Raw genomic sequence first — 22,631 nt, 5'->3', positions numbered from 1 at the left:
TTCAAAGGTAGACCCCATCTCACCCCCACCCCGGACCAAGACCTCTGGAAGCGTCTGCCTGGAAGCCGCTTGTGGGGAGGGCTCTCCTAGGGTCTCCAGGCTCCCGCTGGAGCACGCCTGGAGGTGGTTTGCCGGCAGTCCCCAGAAACCGCCACCACTACCGCCCCACCCACCCGCTCCAGCCGGTGGGAGGCAGACTGGGTTTCTGAAAGGAAGCCGCCCGCGTGCTGCGCCCGGGACTGGGGCTGGGCCTTCTGATCAGGAAAGCCCAGGGCTCTGCTTTGGCACGGATTTGCCCCCTTTTGGCCGTTTGTGCGCGATCACAGCTGTTGTTGGAGAGGAAGGTAGTGATAACGGGGCTTAAAGCAAATCGGAGATAAGATCTCCGATTTAGGCTGAATTTAAGGCAAAATTCACTGTCCCTCCTGCGAGCACTCACGTCTCTGTAACTGAAAGGTTGGTCATGCAAATAGCATTTCTATCCCAATAATCACAGAATGAGCCTAGGAAGGGAATTAATTGTTTTATAAACTGCCAATGCTATGCGTATCTTCCGATGTTTTTTTTCTAATATATCTAAGGCCCAGGCTAGCGAACAACAGCAATAATAATGGTAATACTGTTGGCCAGGACCAGAGAGGCCCAGGGCTGCGGGAATGAGGACGGAATGGCCTCCTGTCACCGCCCCTCCTGAGTCTGCTGGAAAGGCGCCAGCTCAGCAGCCCGGCAGCTCTTCCTGCCTCTCCCCACCCCATGTCCCTGCTTCTGTCTGCGGGGTGTCCCTCCCCACAGGCTTCCTTCCGCCTGGGCTGTCCCATCCTGTTGACCCAGCCTGAGGGCTGGAGCAGCTGGCCCTGAACACTGCGGCGGGAGAGGAAGCTCCTGTGTGCCCCTCCGCAGGCCTACCTTCCTTCCTGTCGGGGCCCTCCCCTGGGGTGGCTTCTGCCAGACCCTACAGGCGAGAACCCTGTCCCTTCATCACGAATGTGGGGCCTGCTGGCCTGGCTCCCCAGCGGGCTGAGAAGCAGGGAGCGGTCTTGACTTGTGAGAGTGATTCAAAACAGGAAAGAAAAGAGAAAAGGGGTAGGAGGAACAGTGTGGTGGTGGCACAATTCCTAGAGATTCAGAGAAAGATGTTTCCCGGGCTCCTCAGATTCAACATATCCAAAACTAAAATTGCTGTTTCTACTCCTTCCCGGATGCAAGCCTTGCCTCCTTCCAGCTTTCACCTTCTCTCTCAAAGCCCTGGATCTGATTGGTCCCCAGAACCCAGCAGTTTTGCCTCAGAAATGTCTCTGTTCTCATTTTCCATTTCTACCCTGGAAATGTTGCACTAGATCAATCTGTCATCAAGTCTTGCTCGGATTAAACAATCTGCAATCCCCCCACCCAACCTCCACCCACACTCCAGCTTATTTTCCACTGCCCAAGCTCCACACTGTGGCTGGAATGGCTTTTTAAAAGTCATGATCCAATCATAACATTCTCTCCTTAAAAATGATCCGTGGCTCCTGTTGCCAGGAGATGAAAGGCCATTCAGTTCTGAACTATCCAGTCCGCCTCCAACTATAGGACTCTCCCAACCCTCCCCACCTCCTCTCCCACCCAGACTTACCCTTGCCCACAGCCACAGCAAACTGCTTGCTGTTCCTCAAACATATGGTGCATTTTCATGTCTCAGTGCCACATCCTCATTCAGGAAACACTGTGTTGTGCATGCCTTTGTTTGTTTATCCACTCCATTGGACAACTATTTGTTGAGCATCTACTGTGTTCTAGGCACTGTTCCAGGCACAGCAGCAGTGAACAAGACAGGCCAGGGGAGACAAAGATAAGTACATGTCAAATACACACACACACACACACACAAGTACCATGAAGGTAAGTAAGTTCACTGCAGTGTACCAAATTGTAACAGAGTGATAAGAGTGTGACTGGGCAACTGGTTTGGTATGAAATATAGGAGAAGCTTGCTCCAAGGAGATATTTAAGCTGAAAACCTCATGAGAGGATAGAAGGATCCCAGGCAAGTGCACCTAAGTAGAGGGAGCAGCTAAGGCAGTCTTATAGCACTAAAGAGCTGGCCCCATGGGATGCAGTGTGGCTGGAGGTGCAGAGGGTGTCAGGGAGAGTGGGAGGGGATGAGGTTGGAAAGTAAGGCAGGAGGAGCTAGGCTACTGAGGAAGTTATAGGTCATGGTTTGAAATGGGGATTTTTTTTCTTTCTTTCTTTTTTTTCAGACGGAGACTTGTTCTTTCACTGGGCTGGAGTGCAGTGGCGCGATCTCGGCTCACTGAAACCTCTGCCTCCCAGGTTCAAGCAATTCTCCTGCCTCAGCCTCCTGAGTAGCTGGGATTACAGGCACAAGCCACCATGACCAGCTAATTTTTGTATTTTTAGTAGAGACGGGGTTTCACCATGTTGGCCAGGATGGTCTCAATGTCTTGACCTTGTGATCTGCCCTCCTTGACCTCCCAAAGTGCTGGGATTACAGGCGTGAGCTACTGCGCCCGGCTGAAATGGGGATTTTCTTTAAAGTACAAGGGGAGGCCGTGTACAAGAAATGTACATTTGCATCCAGGCCTCCTTTGCCTTCTTGGCTTTCAAGATCTTTGTACCACTGTCACCTGGTTGAAGCCTTCCTTAATAACACCAGGACGAATTGATGGTTCTCCTTTGCTCCCAGCGTACATTGTCCACACCTTCATGCTGGGAGTGGAGCAGTCATTTTGCAAGAAACATTTTTTACAATACTGAATCCTGCCCATGCTCCACCCAGATCTGAACTCCTGAGATGGTGATCATGTATAATCGTCTATTTTCTTTGAACCAGGGTCTTGCACTGTCACCCAGGCTGGAGTGCAGTGGGGTAATCACAGTTCACTGAACCCTCAGCCTCCTCTGCTCAAATGATCCTCCCACCTCAGCCTTCTGAGTAGTTGAGACTACGGGTGTCTGGTTTGAAATGGGGATTTTCTTTCTTTCTTTTTTTTTTTTTCAGATGGTGTCTCGCTCTTTCACCAGGCTGGAGTACAGTAGCGCGATCTCGGCTCACTGAAACCCCCACCTCCCAGGTTCAAGCAAGCACTTGGCTAATTTTTTTTTTCGAGACGGAGTCTTACTCTGTTGCCCAGGCTGGAGTGTAGTAGTACAGTCTCAGCTCACCGCAACCTTCGCCTCCTGGTTTCAAGTGATTCTCCTGCCTCAGTCTCCGAGTAGCTGGGATTATAGGCACCTGCCACCATGCCTAGCTAATTTTTGTATTTTTAGTAGAGACAGGGTTTCACATGTTGACCAGGCTGTTCTTGAACTCCTGACCTCAGGTGACCCACCTGCCTTGGCCTCTCAAAGTGTTGGTATTACAGGCGTGAGCTGCTGCACCCAGCCTTGGCTGATTTTTTTTTTTTTTTTTTTTTTTACTATCTCTGGAGCTTAGGTCTCACTGTGTTGCCCAGGCTGGTCTTGAACTCCTGGGCTCAATCTGTCCTCCTTTGTTGGCCTCCCAAAGTGCTTAGATTACAGGCATGAGCCACCACACCCAGCCTATAATCATCTTTTTGATCCAGTATCTGTTCTATACAAAGCACTCAAGTTTTTTTTTTTTTTTTTTTTTAGTGGAGAAAGTAATTGTAGATTGTCTGAAGACCCACTGGAGTTACAGACAGGATATGTGCAAACACCTAGGTGGAAGTGTGGGTCCTTCTGTGCCTTTCCCTTAGCTTGTGTCATTGTAGGGCCAGACATGGAAAACTGTCATCTTAGGCGTGTATATGGTGGATATGGCTTGGCTCTGTCCCCACCCAAATCCCACCTTGAATTGTAATCCCCATAATCCCCACTCGTCGAGTGGGGGACCAGGTGGGGAACTTAGGCTGTTAAGGAAAGCAGCCTAGAACATGAAGTGCCTTTGCATGCCATACTAAAGAATGTATAAGTGGAGCTTTTATCCTAAGGACAAGGGGGACCTGCTGACAGGTTGTAACAGGGATGATGGTGTAGGAAGCTTATTCTGGCCCAGCATGGAGAATGGACCAGAGGAGTGAGGGTCTGTCGCCATTGAGAAGGCTTTTGCAGGCAGCAAAGATGATGCTGGCCTAAACTAAGAAATGGTGGCAGGTCTGGAGAGGATGGAATAGAGATGCCAAGAGCAAGCAGGATTCGGTAATCAATTGGATGTAGACATAAGGAAGAGGGTAGTATCGAGAACTGCCAGGTTTCTGGCTTGATTCACTGTATGAAATAGAAGGGACCACAGAGACGTAGTGGGCTTTGGTGGAAAGGAAGAAAATGCCGTATTTCAGGTCTGGAGCCCAACAGAGAAAGATCTAGGCTGGAGATTAAATTTTTAGCAGGGTGTAATGGCTTATGCCTGTAATCCAAGCACTTTGGGAGGCTGAGGCAGGAGGATTGCTCAAACTCAAAAGTTTGAAACCAGCCTGGGCAACATAGGGAGACCTCTGTCTCTACAAAATATCAGAAAATTAACCAGGTATGGTGGTGCGTGCCTGTAGTCCCAGTTACTTGGGATGCTGAGGCATTCATTGCTTGAACCCAGGAGGTCGAGGCTGCAGTGAGCCGAGTATAAAATGAGTATATTGAAAACTGTAGCTGTCACTGCAGAGCTGAAAGAAACACATGGACTGTTTCAGTTACCTCTTGCAATACAGCAAACCACCCCAAAACCCAATGACACTCCTGTGGACAGAAGCGGGACCATGGAGTGGAGGGGAGGCAGCCTGGGCTGCACTTCTATTTATTGTTCATGATTCTGTGGGTCAGGGCTTGGGGATGGCTCATCTCTGCTCCATGTAGTGTCAACTTGGCCTGCATGACTGGGGCTGGCGGGTCCCAGGTGTCCCTGGTCATGTGACTGGAGTATTGGTCCTGGCTGTTCATTGGGGTGCCTTGATTTTCTCCATGTGGCCCTTCTCCTTTCACATGTTCTGTCATTATTCAGTTTATCCTGGGCTCCTCTGCCTTGTGGCTAGTTTCCAAGAGGATAAACACAGACATTTCAAAGTCTTCTTAAGATCTAGGCATGGAAGTCCCACAGCACTGCCCCAGATTCTCCTGGTCAAAGCAAGTCACAGGCAGGGCCGGCCCAGAATCAAGGGGTAGGGTAACAGACTGTACCTCTTGATGCAGAAATGGCAGAGTCATTGTAGAAAGGTTACATGGGACAGGAAGGGTTGTGGTGGGCTTTTAAGCTCATAAAATGAAGTTCGTAACGTTACAAATGAAGCCATTATATTGATAACACATTTATCCAAGTATAAAAAGATAGGCTGGATGAGGTGGTGCACATTTGTAATCCCAGCACTTTGGAAGACTGAGGCAGAAGGATCTCTTGAGCCCAGGAGTTCAAGACCAGTCTGGGCAACATAGGAAGATTTCATCTCTATAAATAATTAAAAAAATAATTAGCCAGGCATGGTGGCACATGCCTGTAGTCCCAGCTGCTCAAGAGGCTGAGCTGGGAGGATTGCTTGAGCGCGGGAGGTCAAGGCTGCAGTGAGCCATGATGGTTCCACTACACTGCACTGTGCGTGACAGAGAGAGACTTTGTCTCTAAAAAATAAAAAAGATTACATATGTATACACATATATTGTGGTATTTTGGCATTATAGTGCTACTTTAATACATTTATTTATTATTATTATTATTTTTGAGACAGAGTCTCGCTCTGTCACCCAGGCTGGAGTGCAGTGGTGTGATCTCAGCTCACTGCAACCTCCGCCTCCCATGTTCAAGCGATTCTCCTGCCTTAGCCTTCTTAGTAGCTGGAACTACAGGTGCGTGCCACCACACCCGGCTAATATTTGTATTTTTAGTGGAGATGGGATTTCACCATGTTGACCAGACTGGTCTCGAACTCCTGACCTCAGGTGAGCCGCCATCCTCAGCCTCCCAAATTGCTGGGATTACAGGCGTGGGCCACACTGCGCTCCACCTATTAACACGTTTAATAACAAGATCTAGTGTGGGTCTAACAACTGAGGTAATATTGAAGTTATGAGCATAAATGAGATTTCAAGGTCTGCAGTAGTTGTTATGCAATATGGAAATATCTGTGATTTCTCATAGTGACAAAGTCACAGGTCACAGGTCCTGCTGAGCCTAGTGTGGTTTGTTTCCTGTAGTTATAGTAAAGAAAACACTAGGTGTGGTAAGAGGTTAGTGCAAATAAAAATGTGAAATATTTTTCTTAGCCAAGATCACAGACTCGGCCGGGCGCGGTGGCTCAAGCCTGTAATCCCAGCACTTTGGGAGGCCGAGACGGGCGGATCACGAGGTCAGGAGATCGAGACCATCCTGGCTAACACGGTGAAACCCCGTCTCTACTAAAATACAAAACTAGCCGGGCGAAGTGGCGGGCGCCTGTAGTCCCAGCTACTCGGGAGGCTGAGGCAGGAGAATGGCGAAAACCCGGGAGGCGCAGCTTGCAGTGAGAGGAGACCCGCCCACTGCACTCCAGCCTGAGCGACAGAGCGAGACTCCGTCTCAAAAAAAAAAACAAAAAAAAAAAAACAAAAAAAAAAAGATCACAGACTCCTTGAATTCTATCCACAGATGCCTTGGGATTCTGAGGAACCCCAGATTCAGCACCCCTGCTTAACCTGCTTTTAAGAAGAAAAAAATGGAACTTGGTAAACTTCACTCAAAGGAGAGACCCACTAATACCTCCACCCACCTCACACCCAGTGAAGGTCTGGCTGTCCCTCTTTCTTCATCTGTTCAGGCTGCTGTAACAAAATGCTATAAGTGGGTGACTTATAAACAACAGACATTTATTTCTCACAGTTCTGGAGGCTCGAATGTTTGAGATTTAGGTGCCAGCAGATTCAGTGTTTTGTCAGGGCACTGTTTCTCATAAATGGAGCTTTCTCACTGTGTCCTCAGACAGTGGAAGGGACAAACAGGTTCCCTTGGGCCTATTTCCTAAGGGCACTAATCCCAGAGCCCGCATGACCTAAGGACCTCCCAAAAGGCCCCAGGTCCAAGTACCATCATCTTGGGAACTAGGATTTGAATCATAAATTTTGGAGGACACAAACATTCAGACCATAGCGTGCTCTGAACTCCTAACTGAGACTTGCAGTGAAGGTAGAGAAGAAGGACTGAGGCCAAAAAGCAGTGAGCATTTTTGGTCCCAAGCCAAATTTGCCGTATTTCAGGTCTGGAGCCCAACAGAGAAAGATCCTGAGGGCTGCAAGACTTGCAGACCTCGCCTCCAGTGGGCAGCTGGAGTGAGGAAAAACAAGGCATGGGGTGAAAGGGATATAAACAAAGTATGGCCTTGGGGTTAAAAGTCTGTTTTCATGGGGTTCTTCTGAATATTCTTGGGCCAGTTATTTTAACCTGCTCAGCTTCAGTTTCCTCAACTGCAACGTAGGATTTACATAACTATACCCAAGGAAATCAGGGGTATTGAGAAGAGTTTAAGTGAGATAATCAGTGTGAACATGTTTGGCAAAGACTAACATAGTGCTATTCACACTGTAATGTGCATAGAATCCCTTGGGGATCTTGCTCAAAGCAGGTTCTGCTTCAGTGACGCTGGGTTGGGCCCCAACATTCTGCATTTCTACCAAGCAGCATCCCAGGTGGTACCTAAGATGCTACTCTGAGGACCACGCTTTGAGTAGCAGGGTCTAAACTACTCTACAAATGTGCCTTCTTATTATTGCCTTTTTTTTTTTTTTTTTTTTTTTGAGACAGAATTTCGCTCTGTTGCCCAGGCGGGAGCGCAGTGGCACAGTCTCAGCTCAGGGCAACCTCCACCTCCCAGGTTCAAGTGATTCTCCTGCCTCAGCCTCCTGAGTAGCTGGGATTACAGGCATGTGTCACACCCAGGTAATTTTTGTATTTTTAGTAGAGACGGGGTTTTGCCATGTTGGCCAGGCTGGTCTCAAACTCCCGACCTCAGGTGATCCATCCACCTCAGCCTCCCAAAGTGCTAGGATTACAGTCTTGAGCCACCATGTGTGGCCCTATTATTGCCATTGTAATATTCTACCCTCTGACCCAAGGAGAATGATAGCTGAAGATAGGGAAGTAGGCCCAGCTCATCTCATAAGGCCAGTCTTCTGCTCAGTAGGACACTCTGGTCTTGCAACTCCACCTCCCCTTTGCTGCCTACCACCACCAGGTCATGATGAAGACTGGCCACAGCCAACTCAAAGAATGCTTCAAACCAAGTCAGTAGAAACTAGTCAAACATGGGGGGTGGGGGCAAAGACTGAATGGGATATTTGTGCAAAAAAAGAAATACATGCAGAAAATATTTTGCATTTGTAATGCAGAATATCTCACAAAATTCCCAGAGAATACAACATATGTTTCATCTTCTGGTTTTTTAAGTAAGATCAATCATTCCTGCACAATTCTTCGAAATCATCCCCTTTCTCATGGTTCTCTTGAAGTGAAGAGCCTTTGATAGCTCCTGTTGGTTATATTTACTCTAAGCTTCTGTCTAAGAATGACCAGGAGCAGAAAGGTCAGTGCAGCTGAGAATGTGGAAGATATTATAGAACTCTTGGGCACTGTTGGAGGGAGTGTCAACTGGAACCAGTACCACCACTTAGGAAAGCAATCTGGCTTTAAACAGAAGCTTAGAGTAAATGTAACCAACAAGAGCTATCAAAGGCTCTTCACTTCATGAGAGCCATGAGAAAGGGGATGCTTTCGAAGAACTGTGCAGGAATGATTGATCTTACTTAAAAAACCAGAAGATGAAACATATGTTGTATTCTCTGGGAATTTTGTGAGATATTCTGCATTACAAATGCAAAATATTTTCTGCATGTATTTCTTTTTTTGCACAAATATCCCATTCAGTCTTTGCCCCCACCCCCCATGTTTGACTAGTTTCTACTGACTTGAGATGTTGAGATGAAGCATGCACATATCCTATGATCTGTGAAAAACTCTGGAATATATATTTTTTCCGAGGAAGTTCTCCCACAAGTTCATAAGGATGCTCATCATGAAACTGATTGGGGTAGCTGGATGTTGAAGGCAGCTTAGGTGCTTATCACTAGAGAAAGGGATTAATAAAACATGGCAGATGTGGACTGCTGAATACTAAGTAACAGTAAGAAATAACCAACTGGAATTATACTGCAGCACTATAGATCTTTAAAATCCAGGGGTAGCCAGGAACAGCGGCCCATGCCTATAATTACAGCACTTTGAGAGGCTTGGATGGGAGGATTGCATGAGCCTAGGAGTTTTCAGATCAGCCTAGGTAACATAGTGAGACCCTGTCTCTACAAAAACTAAAAAACTAAAAAAATAGTTGGGTGTGGTTGCAGATGCCTGTAGTCCCATATACGTGGGAGACTGAAGTGGGAGGATCACTTGAAGCTTGGAGACTGAGGCTGTAGTGAGCCAAGATCGCATCACTGCACTCCAACCTGGGTGACAGAGTGAGACCCTGTCTCAAAAAACAAACAAAAAAATACCGAGGGGTAAGGGAAAAACATAGGAAATAGGAAAGGATATGTAGTACATTATCATTTTTGTAAAGACATCTCACCTAAATTAATATAACTTTTGTAAGAAGGCATCCATGCATATCTAAAGGTATATTAAACATATTAAAGTAGGTGCTATGAGTTGAAGGAAATATAATTAGGGTTTAGAGGTATAAAGGAAAAATAAAAAGTAAAATAAGGGAAGAACTTTGTTTGGATTAATGATGAAGTACTTAAAAACTGAGCTTTTAATTCAAATTTCTTCACCTGCAGTAGAAAAGTATTAGAGCAAAATCACTCCTCACTCCCCAAACCCGCTTCTACCACAATGTGTAAGGGTCTTCACAGTCCATCCCTGCGTGACCTAAACCAAAGCTAGTTCTCCATCTCGGGTGCCATCTTCCTCACCATCACCTCACAACAGGTCTTTAACTCTTCCTCTTTGACATTTTTTGGCTAGGGTCAACTTCTTTTCATCTTAGCTTCTTGCTACATCCACCTTCAATATGTCCCTAGCAGACAGGGCTGAGTCCCGGTGTGATGTGGACAACTTCAGATAAAGATGTATTAGGGCCAGGTGCGGTGGCTCATGACTGTGATCCTAGCACTTCGGGAAGCCAAGGCAGGGGGTTGCTTGAGTCCAGGAGTTCAAGACCAGCCTGGGAAATATGGTGAAACTCCATCTCTACAAAAACCACAAAAATTATCCGGGTGTGGTGGGATGTGCCTGTAGTCCCAGCTACTTGGGAGGCTGAAGTGGGAGGATTACTTGAGCCCGGGAGGCAGAAGTTGCAGTGAGCCAAGATCATGCCACTGCATTCCCGTCTGGGTGACACAGCGAGACTCTGTCTGGAAAAAAAAAAAAAAAAAAGGTTAGGATGTGTTAGATCAGGCATTTGTCTTCCATGGGTTTGGTGACACCAATGATTTGACATAGAACCTTAGGAAGTCCCTTCATTGTGCTTCTCTCCCCTGTAGCACATTCCACACAGCATGATCATCTATAATTCAGGTGTCTCTGTTCTCCGTTAGACTGTAAGTTCATGGAGGATCAGAACCTTAGTTACCGATGTCCACTGCCCAGAACTGATCACATAAAAAGCCTGTCTCTAATAATGTTTGAGAAATGAATGGATTCCCCAGTCCCCTGAATCAGATGATGGAACAATTTGGCCTCTAACTAACTTACACATCTAATTCAAAGCTTTCATTGGTTGTAGTTTCAAAGTACTTGTGTAACGGTCCTAGAGTATGCCACATAATAAATATGCAATAACAAGGAGAGTGTTGTCCTAGTTCTGAAGTCCTGATGCATAAAGTACCATGTCTATATTTCCGTTTCCTTCAGGACGCTGAGAGAATGTATGTGTGCTCCAGGAATGACTGGATGAAACAAAAAAGAGAGTCTGGATACCATTAAAGTGTTCGACTCTTGGATTCCTACGGTTTGAGATGGGAAGCAGAACTGGGTGAAACTGTAGGTGAGTGCCCGTGCAGGAAAATAGCGGGTATACATCACTGGCACCTTGCCTCTTTCAGAAAAATCAAACCTGTCTTCTGTGCAGTCAGATCTGGCGTGCCCATTACCAGCAGGGTTGGATATGTGCCTGGTTGGCTGCTTATGGGAAAGTCTGCATTTTATCCACTATTGGAGTGATAGATACACGCAGCAGCGGCCACACCCACCTCCAGCCAAACTGTACAGCACATGACTCAGCATCCTGGGAATCTCTGGCCTAGCTCGGACTACAGGTGCACCCGTCCTGATTGGCACATTCTCCAGGAGGTGATCAGAGCCTCTTGAGATCTGGAGGGAGTATGGCCTGGGAGTGGGGAGGAGCAGGCTGTCATGCCTGTGGGTAGAGGTTGCAGGCTGTCATAACCAATGTGGATGCAGTGCCCAGTGCAAGGCCTTGGGTCTCTGGAACTGGCTTTTCTTGTACTGATCACTTTCTCAAAAGGAAATGTTAATTTTAAAATGTGCTTTTTCATGACTGCCTTTGTCGGACAGTGTGAAAGGCAGTGGTGAAAAAGCACATTTTAAAGGACAGGACATTGTTTCACACCCAGCTAAGTGGAATGAAAAGACCCTCACAGCCCAAGGGAGAGCAAGTAGGTGGTGAAACGGGTTCAGCTAGGGCCTGCCTCTAAGGTCCCATCAGCACAGCAGCAGCGGTGTTCAGTTCCAAAAGTCATTTGTGGTCTGCTGGGACTCCGGGTGGTTGGCTTCTGCTGCCTGCTGCTCCAGGATAGAATCCAAACTCCAAGCATAACGCAGAACGTTTCAACTTAAATTTGGGTCTACGGCTGCCGCGGGAGTGGTGTTTGTTCCCTGGTGCGTTCAGGTTTGAAAGCTGCCATCTGTCCAGCTGTAAGCAGGCTGGAAGGACTAGGAACGTGCTGCTCGGAGGTTGTCTACCTCCCCTGTTCCCCACTCCTGAGTCTCCAACCCTCCCTCTCCTCCCTTCCTCCCCCAATCCCGGGTCCCCACCCCACCCCTCCTCCCTCACTCCTGGGTCCCCAGTCCCTCCACCCTCCTCCACTCCCTTCCCTGTCCCTGGCCTTCCCTCCCCTCTGATCCTCCTCCCACTTTCCTGGGTCTCCAGGTTCCCTCCCATCCCTCCCCAACCCCATCCCCACCCAGTCCCCAGCCCTCCCACCCTCCTCCACCAACTGCCTGTGGTCTGAGTTCACAAAACTCCCTTCACCTTTTGGGGCAGTGGGCTTTAATAATTCTTGGGATATAGCAACACTAGAAAAGGAATAGGATTGACTGGGAGGAAAAAGTGGAAAGATGAGGAAAAGGGCTGTAGTGGAAGGTGATATAGGTCCTTTTGCAAGAGGAAAAATTAGGAAAGATTAGTGTATCTCAACCTTGGCTGCATGTTAGAATCACTTGAGGAGGTCTTAAAAATCACCACTTCAGGCCAGGCGTGGTGGCTCGTGCCCATAATCCTAGGACTTTGGGAGGCTGAGGCAGGTTGATCACTTGAGTTCAGGAGTTCGAGGCTAGCCTGGCCTACATGGCGAAACCCTGTCTCTACTAAAAATACGAACATTAGCTGGGCATGGTGGCCCACACCTGTAATCCCAGCTACTCGGGAGGATGAGGCTGGAGCACCCTTTGAACCTGAAAGGCGGAGGTTGCAGGGGGCCAACGTCGCACCACTGTACTCCAGCCTTGGTGACAGTGAGATTCCATCTCAAAAAAAAAAAAAAAAAAAAAAAAATCCCCACTTCAGCCACATCCAATACCAATGAAGGTGAGACTCAAGACGTGTGTAGTTTTTAGAGCTCTCCAAAGAGATTCCAATGTGCAGCTAAGGTCGAGAACCGTTGCTCCAGATTCAGGCAAGATGTTAAGGAAAGGACGGTGGCTCTGTTTGTTTGTTTCTTTCTGCTCGTTAGCTGAAGATTTAGACAATTGTCCAAATGATCTCTGTCTTACCACATCTGACGATAATTGCTATCAGGCAAGGACATTTAGTATGAATCCACTTAAAAAGAGAATCATGATTTTGTAATCAGTGTGAAAAATGTTTGATTGGAACTTCCTACTGAGAAGTGAAATTAAAAGATATTAAAATATATTTTCTTAGTTTAACAAATCTAAATTATAATTGCAACTATTCATTAATTGTTACAAAATGAATTATATGTTAGTTACTTTTCTCAATATTCATTTCCTAACAGAATTCTATATGGTAACATGTTTCACTCGAACTTTTAAACCCTATCATAGAAGAAGTGGAGGTTTTTGGTTTTGTTTGTTTTGCAAAATAAGAGTTTATCAGCGTGGGCAACATGGCAAAATCCCATCTGTATGAAAAAGTACAACAGCAGTCAGCTGGGCATGGTGGTGCCTGTGATCCCAGCTACTTGGGAGGCTGAAGTCAGAGGATCGCTTGAGCCCAGGAGGCGGAGGTTGCAGTGAGCCAAGATCATGCCACTGCACTCTAGCCTGGGCAACAGAGCAAGACCCTGTCCCAAAGAAAAGAAAAAAATAAAAAAAAAGAGTTTATTAGTTTTCCTAAAAGCCTTTTTTTATTCTTTGATATTTAAATTATTTTCTTTTGAAGGGCCAAGTGGCACCATCTTTCTCAGCACTCTGCTCTTCAATTGTGAACTGGTCTAAACATGCCAAATCTTTATTTGTCAATGTCTTGACAAGTATTTGTCAATTTGCCAATATTACTTTTGTCACCTTCATGAAATCCTGTATCTTTTGCAAGTTTTGCAGCTTCACTCTGAAGGCAATTTGCATAATATTTACATTACATTTGCTGAATTTGTACAATGGCAAGAGACTGACCCACAGAAACCTAATCAGTGGGGCAGTAGTGTTAACTGAAGTGATGTTTTAACCTAATCGGTGGGGTAGTAGTGTTAGCTGAAGTGATGTTTTAATAAGGACCAGTTTTAAAAGTGACTAATATATTCACTAATACATGTATTGTGAATATAATATATTCACTGTATATTAACTAATATATGTATTAGTGAATATTTTCACTACTGAACTTCCTAACTTCAAGGAATTGGATAATGAACACCTGAGTAATGATAAATAGACATATACTTATTGCATCTTGACCCCATATATACACAAAAGAGGTAACTGTGCACTGTAAAGTATATACTGGTTAACACAGATTATTGTACCTTGTACGTAAATGTGGCATTTCAGACAATGTTACTATTTCCTGTACCTGAAGGAGTAGGCACGTTAACTGACTTTTAGTCAGTATGTCTTCACAAAAGAAGTGACTACTAGTTTTTCTATATAGTAATCATAATAATCTCTAATACTTATTGAGCTAAGGCTCTGCTCCAAGCCTATTACCGTATTTACAGCAGCTCTCTGACCAATACGAATAATGCTATCTCCAGGTTGTAAATGAGTTCACATGGATGCTCTATGTTGCTAATGCCTCTTGAAATAACTGGAAGCATTCTGCAACTGGTCTTCACCTGTAGAAAGCCTCTCTCCTTAGTCCAGCCTGAAAAAGCATTTCCTTGGCCCTGGACAGGAAGATAGGTCTGTATATATGGCTTTCGGGCCTGAACATTCATCTCAGAACCCTGAGCTGGGTTGGACTCCTCCGGCAGCAGTTCAGACCCCTCCCAGTACAGCCCTTTAGCCCCGCTTCTACACCCCAGTGCTCAGATGTCCACCACCTCCTGAGGCACCTTGTTTTCTTTTCTTTTAAACAATTATAATTGTTCAAAAGTTTTTCCTTGTGCCAAGATTTTTCCACCCACCCCACCAATCCCACTTCCGCTGTTGGGGAATTACTACCCCAAACCAATAGAATTCCTTTTCTTTCTTCTTTCTTTTTTATAGGCAAAGGCTCACTCTGTTGCCCAGGCTGGAGCCTAGTGGCTCAAACACAGCTCACAGCAACCTCAAATTCTTGGGCTTAAAAGATCCTCCCGAGTAGCTAGGACTGCAAGTGCACACCATCACACCTGACTCATTTTTTTACTTTTGTAAAGAAGAGATCTCATTTTGTGGCCCAGGCTGGTTTTGAACTCCTGGCCTCAAGAGATGCTCCCATCCCTGCCTCCCAAAGCGTTGGGATTACCGGCATGAGCCACTACATCTGGCCTAGAATTCCTTTTCCGTGGGGATATTCTTCAAGGAGCGGAAGGCACAGTCACCTGAACTGTGGCGAGATGCTCCATGCTGTGGGTATACATCTCTGAAGCACTTGTTCAGCAGGCTGTAAACCTAGAACCAGAGATTTTACTGGAATTGGGCAGTCAATTAGTGAAATAAATTAGGACCCATTGAATAAAGGTTAAACGTAGGCCAATAAATTACTTGTAAAATGTTTGCCTCATCCTCCAAAACAAAAGGGTGGGCTTTCCCCCCAGACACTGTGTAGAAGGTGCCTGAAGCTATTAAAGAGAATGTGATAAAGGGTCATGAGGTTAATAACCCACCTCCCGGGCCTGGCTGCCTACAGTTTGAGATTCCCTCGGGGAAGTGCCTCTGCATCAGTTTGTTTTGACAGCTGACCTCTTTCTAAAGCAGAGGTTCTCTCAGAGATGGTCCTGGAGTCTCAGTGGCCACCATCTGGCTGGCTCCTCCCTTTCAGAAGGATGACAAGCTTGGTGCAGGAGAAGAAGTAGCCTCACAGTTCTATTTCGCTGGACTCAGATGAGGAAGGCAGGTGAACTGTGTACAGAAGGGAGGAGGCCATTTTTAGTTTCCTCCTTTTCTTATGTTTTTTGAGACGGTGTCTCGCGCTGTCACCCAGGCTGGAGTGCAGTGGTGTGATCTCGGCTCACTGCATCCTCCACCCCCGGAGTTCAAGAGATTCTCCTGCCTCAGCCTCCTGAGTAGCTGGGACTACAGGCACCCGCTGCCACACCCATCTAATTTTTGTATTCTTAATAGAGACAGGGTTTCACCATGTTGGCCAGGCTGATCTCAAACTCCTGACTTCAAGTGATCCGCCCACCTCAGCTTCCCAAAGTGCTGGGATTATAGGCGTGAGCCACTGCTCCTGGCCTGCTTTCTCCTTTCCTATATTGAAGAATGTTTCTTGGTTTGGGAGTTTAGGGGCTTTTCTCTGTTCAGCTGTCTCCTCATCATTTACCTGGGGAGAGAATTGGCCTAAAGGAGCAATGTGAAGGATGGCACCCTCCTGTCCTTGTGAGGGGACTCGAGACCTGCTGAGGGCTCCTCTGTGGCCTACAGCATCAGTCCTCCCCACAGGCACATGCCTGTCCATCTGATGGCCCAGCTGGCAGCCCAGCTATGGGTAAGGGCAGGAAGAGTGAGGGTCCTGGATCTAGAGAAGAGAGGGCAGGAGGAGGCATGGCTGCCTTTGAGAGAAAATAGCAGTAAGACTGGCACTAAACCCTAAAATCAGGGTTTCAACCCAACTGTTGGGTCCTTGATGGAAGCTTCCTCTCTGGGCTTCACCACTCCCTCAGAGTTTTCTGAGCATGTGTAAAGCTTCCACCATAGCCATCCAATCCTTTGATGCCAGGTCTGACTTTGGTAGGGTCCAGAAAAGGAAACTGAGAAGCTGGGTGTGTTGCTAGAAAGATGAGTGTGATAAGGACCAAACACAACTGCACTGGGTGCTGGGCTACATCTCTGTGAAGTTATCTCCTTTGGCCTTACTACAAGCTGCCAACATGCCCTCCTCCACAGAGGAGGGAACAGAGGTACACAAAGAGAAGTCTAAAAACAGGTCACATCGCTGGTGGGTGGACAGGAGCCCAGGCAGGCTGCTCATTGCTTCCCTGTCCTGGTGTGGTGTGTGCCTGGGGACCATGGCCACTCTGCCAGGCTGGGCCCACCAAGTGTTCTCTAAAACCTGGAGTCCTTACTCCTGGTTACAGGAACGGTTCCCAAGCCTGGGTGATCATGAGCTGCCCATTAGGAAGTCCAAATACAGATTCCTGAGTCCCTTCCCTGACTTCATACCTCTGGCATAGGGTCTGGGAGTCAGTAATTTCCAAGCCCTCCTCAAGTGGTTTTGATAATCAACCAAGTGCAGGAACCATTGGATTAGATCATTATTGGGGCCTTTGTAATGAACATCATCTAATTCCAGGCACCTGCTTTCCTGGACTTAGACTCGATTATAAGGCTGCAAAACACACTAGTGTATATCTCTGGAACTCTAAGTCTGGCTCTGGCCATTTAGTTACTTGACCAATGTACATGAAATACCCATCTTGTACCTGTGCTGTTTCAGGAATGGGGATATACCAGAAGAGGCAGGGCTACTGCTCTCATGGAGCATGTAGTCTAGCAGAGATATACAAAACCCCTTTGCTTCCACTCCAGCACCTTCCTTTCCACCACCTTTACCTCCTTGCATCTTTTTTATTTTCCTGGTCTTCAGACCTTATGAGATCAGAAACTTTTTTATTAAAAAAAAATTTTTTGAGACAGGGTGTCACTCTGTTGCCCAGGCTGGAGTGCAGTTGTGCAGTCATAGCTCACTGCAGCCTTGATTTCCTGGGCTCAAGTGATCCTCCTGGTTCAGCCTCCCAAAGAATTGGGATTACAGGCCTGAGCTACTGCACCTGGCCCATAAACTTCTCCTTTCAAAGTGGAGTCTGTGTCCAATTCATTTCTAGACTATCATTTTCTCCTGGACTCACCCCTAACCCAGTCACCTATACCTAGTATAATAGTTTGCACTCAGTAAATATTTGTTAAATAAATGCGTTTATTCATTCATCAAAGATTTAGAGTGCCTACAATGTGCCAGGCATCGTTGTTGGTACCAGGACAATGATGAGAGTGAAGCAAGCAAGGTACTTAGGGTGCACAATTTAAGGAGACACTTACTCTAGGATCATGCAAATGCACCTGAGCCTGAGGACCTCCTTAAATGTTGTGCCCTAGGTGCCCTGGCTCTTTGCAGGGATATGCATGTTGCCTGTCCTAAGTCTTTTTCATTTGTGTGTGATCTGCCTTTTCAACCAGATTGTGAGGCCTTATTCTGGTTTGTCTCTTCCTCATCTTCCTGCACTACCTCCTGCCTCATACAGTGTTTTCTAGAATCTTGTCCCCCATCATCTGCCTGGGAATCCCTGGTAGCCCTTGTTTAAAATTCAATTTTCCAGGCCAGGCATGGTGGCTCACGCCTGCAATCCCAGCATTTTGGGAAGCCGAGGCCAGTGGATCACTTGTCGTTAGGAGTTTGAGACCAGCCTGGCCAACATGGTGAAAACCTGTCTCTACTAAAAATGCAAAAAAATTAGCCAGGTATGGTGGCATGTGCCTGTAATCCCAGCTACTGGGGAGGCTGAGGCAGGAGAATTGCTTGAACCTGGGAGATGGAGGTTGCAGTCAGTCAAGACCGTGCCATTGCACTCTAGCCTGGGCAACAAGAATGAAACTCTGTCTCAAAAATAAAAAGTAAAAAAATAAGAAGAAGATAAAATTCAGTTTTCCAAGTCCCACCTATTGAGTCAGGTTCCTTGAAGGTGACACTGAGGAATATGCGTCACTGACAAGCTCCCTGTGTGGCTGAGGCACACTGAGGACCCCTGGCTCACTGGTTTTTCAGTCAGTAAGATTAATGCTGAACAATACTAGAAGAAAAACACAGGGAGAAGACGGGGGAACAGGGGCATTTAATATGCATCAGTGCCTTTGGATTCTGTTTACAAAGACAGAAAAGGAAGGCAAGGGAAGAAGGCAGTCTAGAGGTGTACATGCTGGCCTGGACTCTGCCCTATATGCTCTGTAGGAAGATCTTGGTCAGCTCACCCTTGCACTTTAGCTGGGCCACTCTGGGCCCTGCCACCGCCGCCGCCGCCGCCGCCACCACCGTCTCCTCCTCCTCCTCCTCCTCCTCCTCTTCCCCTTCTTCTTCTTCCTCTTCCTCCTCTTCTTCCTCTTTTCTTTCTTTCTTTTTTTTTTTGAGACAGTGTCTCACTCTGTCACCTAGGCTGGAGTGTGTAGTGGCATGATCTTGGCTCACTGCAACCTCTGGCTCCCAGGTTCAACCAATTCTCAGCCTTCCAAGTGGCTGGGACTGTAGGCACGTGCCACAACCCCTTGCTAATATTTTGTATTTTAGCAGAGATGAGGTTTCACCATGTTGGCCAGGCTGGTCTGGTACTCCTGACCTCAGGTGATCCACCTGCCTCAGCCTCCCAAGGTGTTGGGATTACAGACATGAGCCACTGCGCCAGGCCCTTTGACTCTTTTTGAGTTGCCCACACTGCTTGCCCAAGGAGCTAGAGGCTGACACTGTCAGCTGCTTTGGCAGCTGTGCCAAAAGTTTCTCTGGTGCGGGGTAGGGGCAGGTGGGTTGATGGCTGGCTGGGGGATGGACATGAGTGTGGCAGGGCAAACAAGGCACGTGGGAAGGTCTGTAAGTTCATCTCTGACTTCTAAGATGGGTAGCTATCATTTTTACGTGCTTCACATGGTATGCTGCATCAATGCCCACACACTTTGGGGTGACAGATACATTTTGTTTAATGGTAATTATCTGGATGAGAGAAATCACTTGTGTGAGTTACCAGTAAACCCAGTTTGCAGGGTGGAGCACACCTTTGGCTTTCCCAATCCATTAGCCCCTTGGCGGTATCACCATGAGATTCCTCTTGCTGTCCAACCACACCCAGCTCCCTCATAGAAGAGTTCAGGAGTGAGTCTCAAATCTGCATTTTAGCTTGTTCTTAAAAGGATTCAGGCAGGGAGATGGAGGACATAAAGTTCAGCTCAGGAGACAATTTGGGACACTGTTGGCATCTGGGGAACCATCCTAGTGTCCCTAAATGACAAATTATTGACATAAGGCTTCCAACAGCAGGTCATTCAAGTTGAATTAATTAATAACCTATTATTTGCTTGTAAGGTTGAGGACAGTGGTTTTGAAGCTTTTATGTGTATCACTATCACCTATTAAGCTTGTTAAAACAGGTGCCCCACCCCAGACTCTTAAGAGCTGAGGCCCGGAAATTTATCCTTTCAACAAAACTCCCCAAGCACTTACACACACACACACCCACACACACACACACACACACACACACCACGAGTTTATCTCTGGTTCTTTGAACTAGGAAGTTCTGCAGTGTTTTTTTCTTTATTTCTTTTTTTTTCCTTTTTGAGACAAGATCTGGCTCTATTGCCCAGCCTGGAGTACAGTGGCGCGATCTTAGCTCATTGCAACTTCTGTCTCCCAGGCTCCAGTCATCCTCCCGCTTCAGCCTCCAGAGTAGGTGATACTACAGGCACATGCCACCACACCTGGCTAATTTTTTGTATTTTTTGTAGAGACAGGGTTTTGCCATGTTGCCCAGGCTGGTTTCAAACTTGTGAACTCAAACAGTCTGCTGGCCTCAGCCTCCCAACACTGGGATTACAGGCATGAGCCACCGCACCCGGCCAAGTATTTGTTTCTTAATCAGTATTTGTTTCTTAATTAAGGCAGGGTATTCTGCCTCCACCCTCAGCCTTTTCTTCAAATGTGATGGTTTGTGCTCTGTCCACTTGGCCAAGATGGAACTACCTTTTCCAGATCCCCTTCCCTGTACAGTTCTGAGTTAAATTTGGCCAGAAGAAGAATTTGTACCAGGTTTGGAAGATGTGAAGCGTCAGCCATTACTCTCGGAAGGTCTTCAGGGTTAAATGTGGTGACAGACACAGGCCAGCGGGTTCCAGCTTGTCCTTGCTGTCCTGCACTGCGCATCCAGTCCTCTTCCTGACTGCTGACTCCAGGACCGACAGCAGCGCCAGCCCCTCCCTCAGATGGCATTTCCATGGAGGACAGACCACAGGCTTCTCTTTTCCGCCCCTCCACAGCGGCAGGATGTGCTTAGCTTGTCCAAGGGACTGCTTGGCAGCTCCTTCTCTGATCCTCCCATTCCTCCGGGGCCTTCGCCTCTCCAGTTCCTCCCAAAGTTGTGTAAGATCCAATTCCTATAATAAGTGTGTCCCTTATCCCATAACTCCACGGGGTTCCCTTCCCTGACTTAACCCTGACTGTTCAGTAAAGAAGTACTTCCCATGTCTGAAATAAATCAAGACCTGGGAATTAGGACTTCCATTTGGATCCAAAGGAATGTCCATGGGATGTAAAGATGTGTAAACACCGTGAAGACAGCTAAAAGCTCACCCGTCGGTCTTACCTTCCATGATTATAGGGTAATTGAAAAATGTGATTTTCCCAAGTTCTCTACTGGCAAATACAGTACCTTGGGCAAAAGCAGTACAAGTCACCCTTTCCTTTTCCTCCTGCTTTCCTTTTAAGCCAGTGTCCTTGTTCAGACCACAGCGTGCATATGTGGTATGTATGTGGTAGCCTGTCATTTACTGCAAAGAAGCCCTGAGTCCAGCCTGTAACTGAGTCCATTCCTAGAATCATTAAGTATAGACAGGTCACAGAATGACCCCACCAAAATGCTTCATGAAAGGATAGGCCTTCTTTGGCTTGTCGTACAATTTTTTCTCTGCTCCAGTGCCAGAGCATTGGTCAGCCATTCTTTTCTGACCACCCATGTGAAAAAGCTCTGATAGGATCCTGGATTGTCCCTACCATAGCCTTCACAGTACTGTGCTGCTACTATTCACTGGATGTCTGTGTTATGCACTAGATGGCAAGTACTCTTTTTTTTTTTTGAGACGGAGTCTCGCCCTGTCGCCCAGGCTGGAGTGCAGTGGTGCAATCTCAGCTCACTGCAAGCTCCATCTCCCAGGTTCATGCCGTTCTCATGCCTCAGCCTCCAGAGTAGCTGGGACTACAGGCGCCTGCCACCACGCCAGGCTAATTTTTTGTATTTTTAGTAGAGATGGGGTTTCACCATGTTAGCCAGGATGGTCTCGATCTCCTGACCTCGTGATCTGCCCGCGTCGGCCCCCCAAAGTGCTGGGATTACAGGTGTGAGCCACCGCGCCCGGCTGATGGCAAGTACTCTTAGGACGGTGTCTCTCATCCAGTCACTTGGCTCCCCAGTGTCCGGCACAGCACCCGCACAGAGAAGCATGCAGTAAACATTTGTGGTGTGAGTGATGAGCCATGCAGAGGTCACATCTGCTTTGAGGCTAGGACTTCCCTATCAGGCTATATCCTCATTTGAAAGAGCCTGGAACCAGGGACCAGATCTGTGCCCCCTTTAAAGTGTGAAGCCCACATACCAGGAGACAGAGCTGTAGAAGGGCCAGCTACTGGCCACCAGAGACCTGACTGGTGTGTGACCTCCTGTGGTACCTGGCCAATGTCGGCTGATCACAGGCTATGTCAGGGTTGATAATCCTGTGGCACAAGAGCCCCCCACTCCATTCTCCAGAACCCACACTCCCTAATCTATTATGGTGCTTGAACCTTCTCAAGACAACACCTAGGCAGCTGCTACCGGTGATCAGAGTGGCAGCTATAAATGGAAGCCATTCTTCACCCTTGGGCAGCCTCTGAGATCTGTCTCACCATCATCCCTGCCATCCGATGCCTCACTATTTTTGTTGATGGGGAGACATGAATACCAAACCAAAATATCAACAAGTGAAGTAGAAATTGAGTTGTAAATAAATGATACCAAGTTTATCCAACTCAAGCAACCAATAAACCAACCACTTGACTGGGAGAAAATGTTTTCTCCCAGTCAAGTGGAAAAGGCAAAAGATGGCTTTGTTTATATGCTATGATGTCACATTTATTTATTTA

At 47.0% G+C, this 22,631-nt stretch overlaps 1 long non-coding RNA gene across 1 annotated transcript in view; it reads left to right on the top strand.

Annotated features, from left to right (window-relative positions):
- Positions 1 to 6,580: 6,580 nt before the first annotated feature.
- LOC108520212 (uncharacterized) overlaps positions 6,581 to 22,631 on the top strand; it is a 20,773-nt gene continuing 4,722 nt past the window's right edge. Inside the window, exons 1-2 of the long non-coding RNA XR_001882858.1 lie at positions 6,581 to 6,708; positions 10,826 to 10,958. This is a non-coding gene — a long non-coding RNA (uncharacterized LOC108520212). The remainder of the gene's footprint in view (positions 6,709 to 10,825; positions 10,959 to 22,631) is intronic.

This window comes from Rhinopithecus bieti, unplaced genomic scaffold, assembly GCF_001698545.2.
Source record: "Rhinopithecus bieti isolate Rb0 unplaced genomic scaffold, ASM169854v2 scaffold_47952, whole genome shotgun sequence".
Lineage (NCBI taxonomy): Eukaryota > Metazoa > Chordata > Mammalia > Primates > Cercopithecidae > Rhinopithecus > Rhinopithecus bieti.
This window is presented reverse-complemented; position numbering and strand designations above follow the sequence as displayed.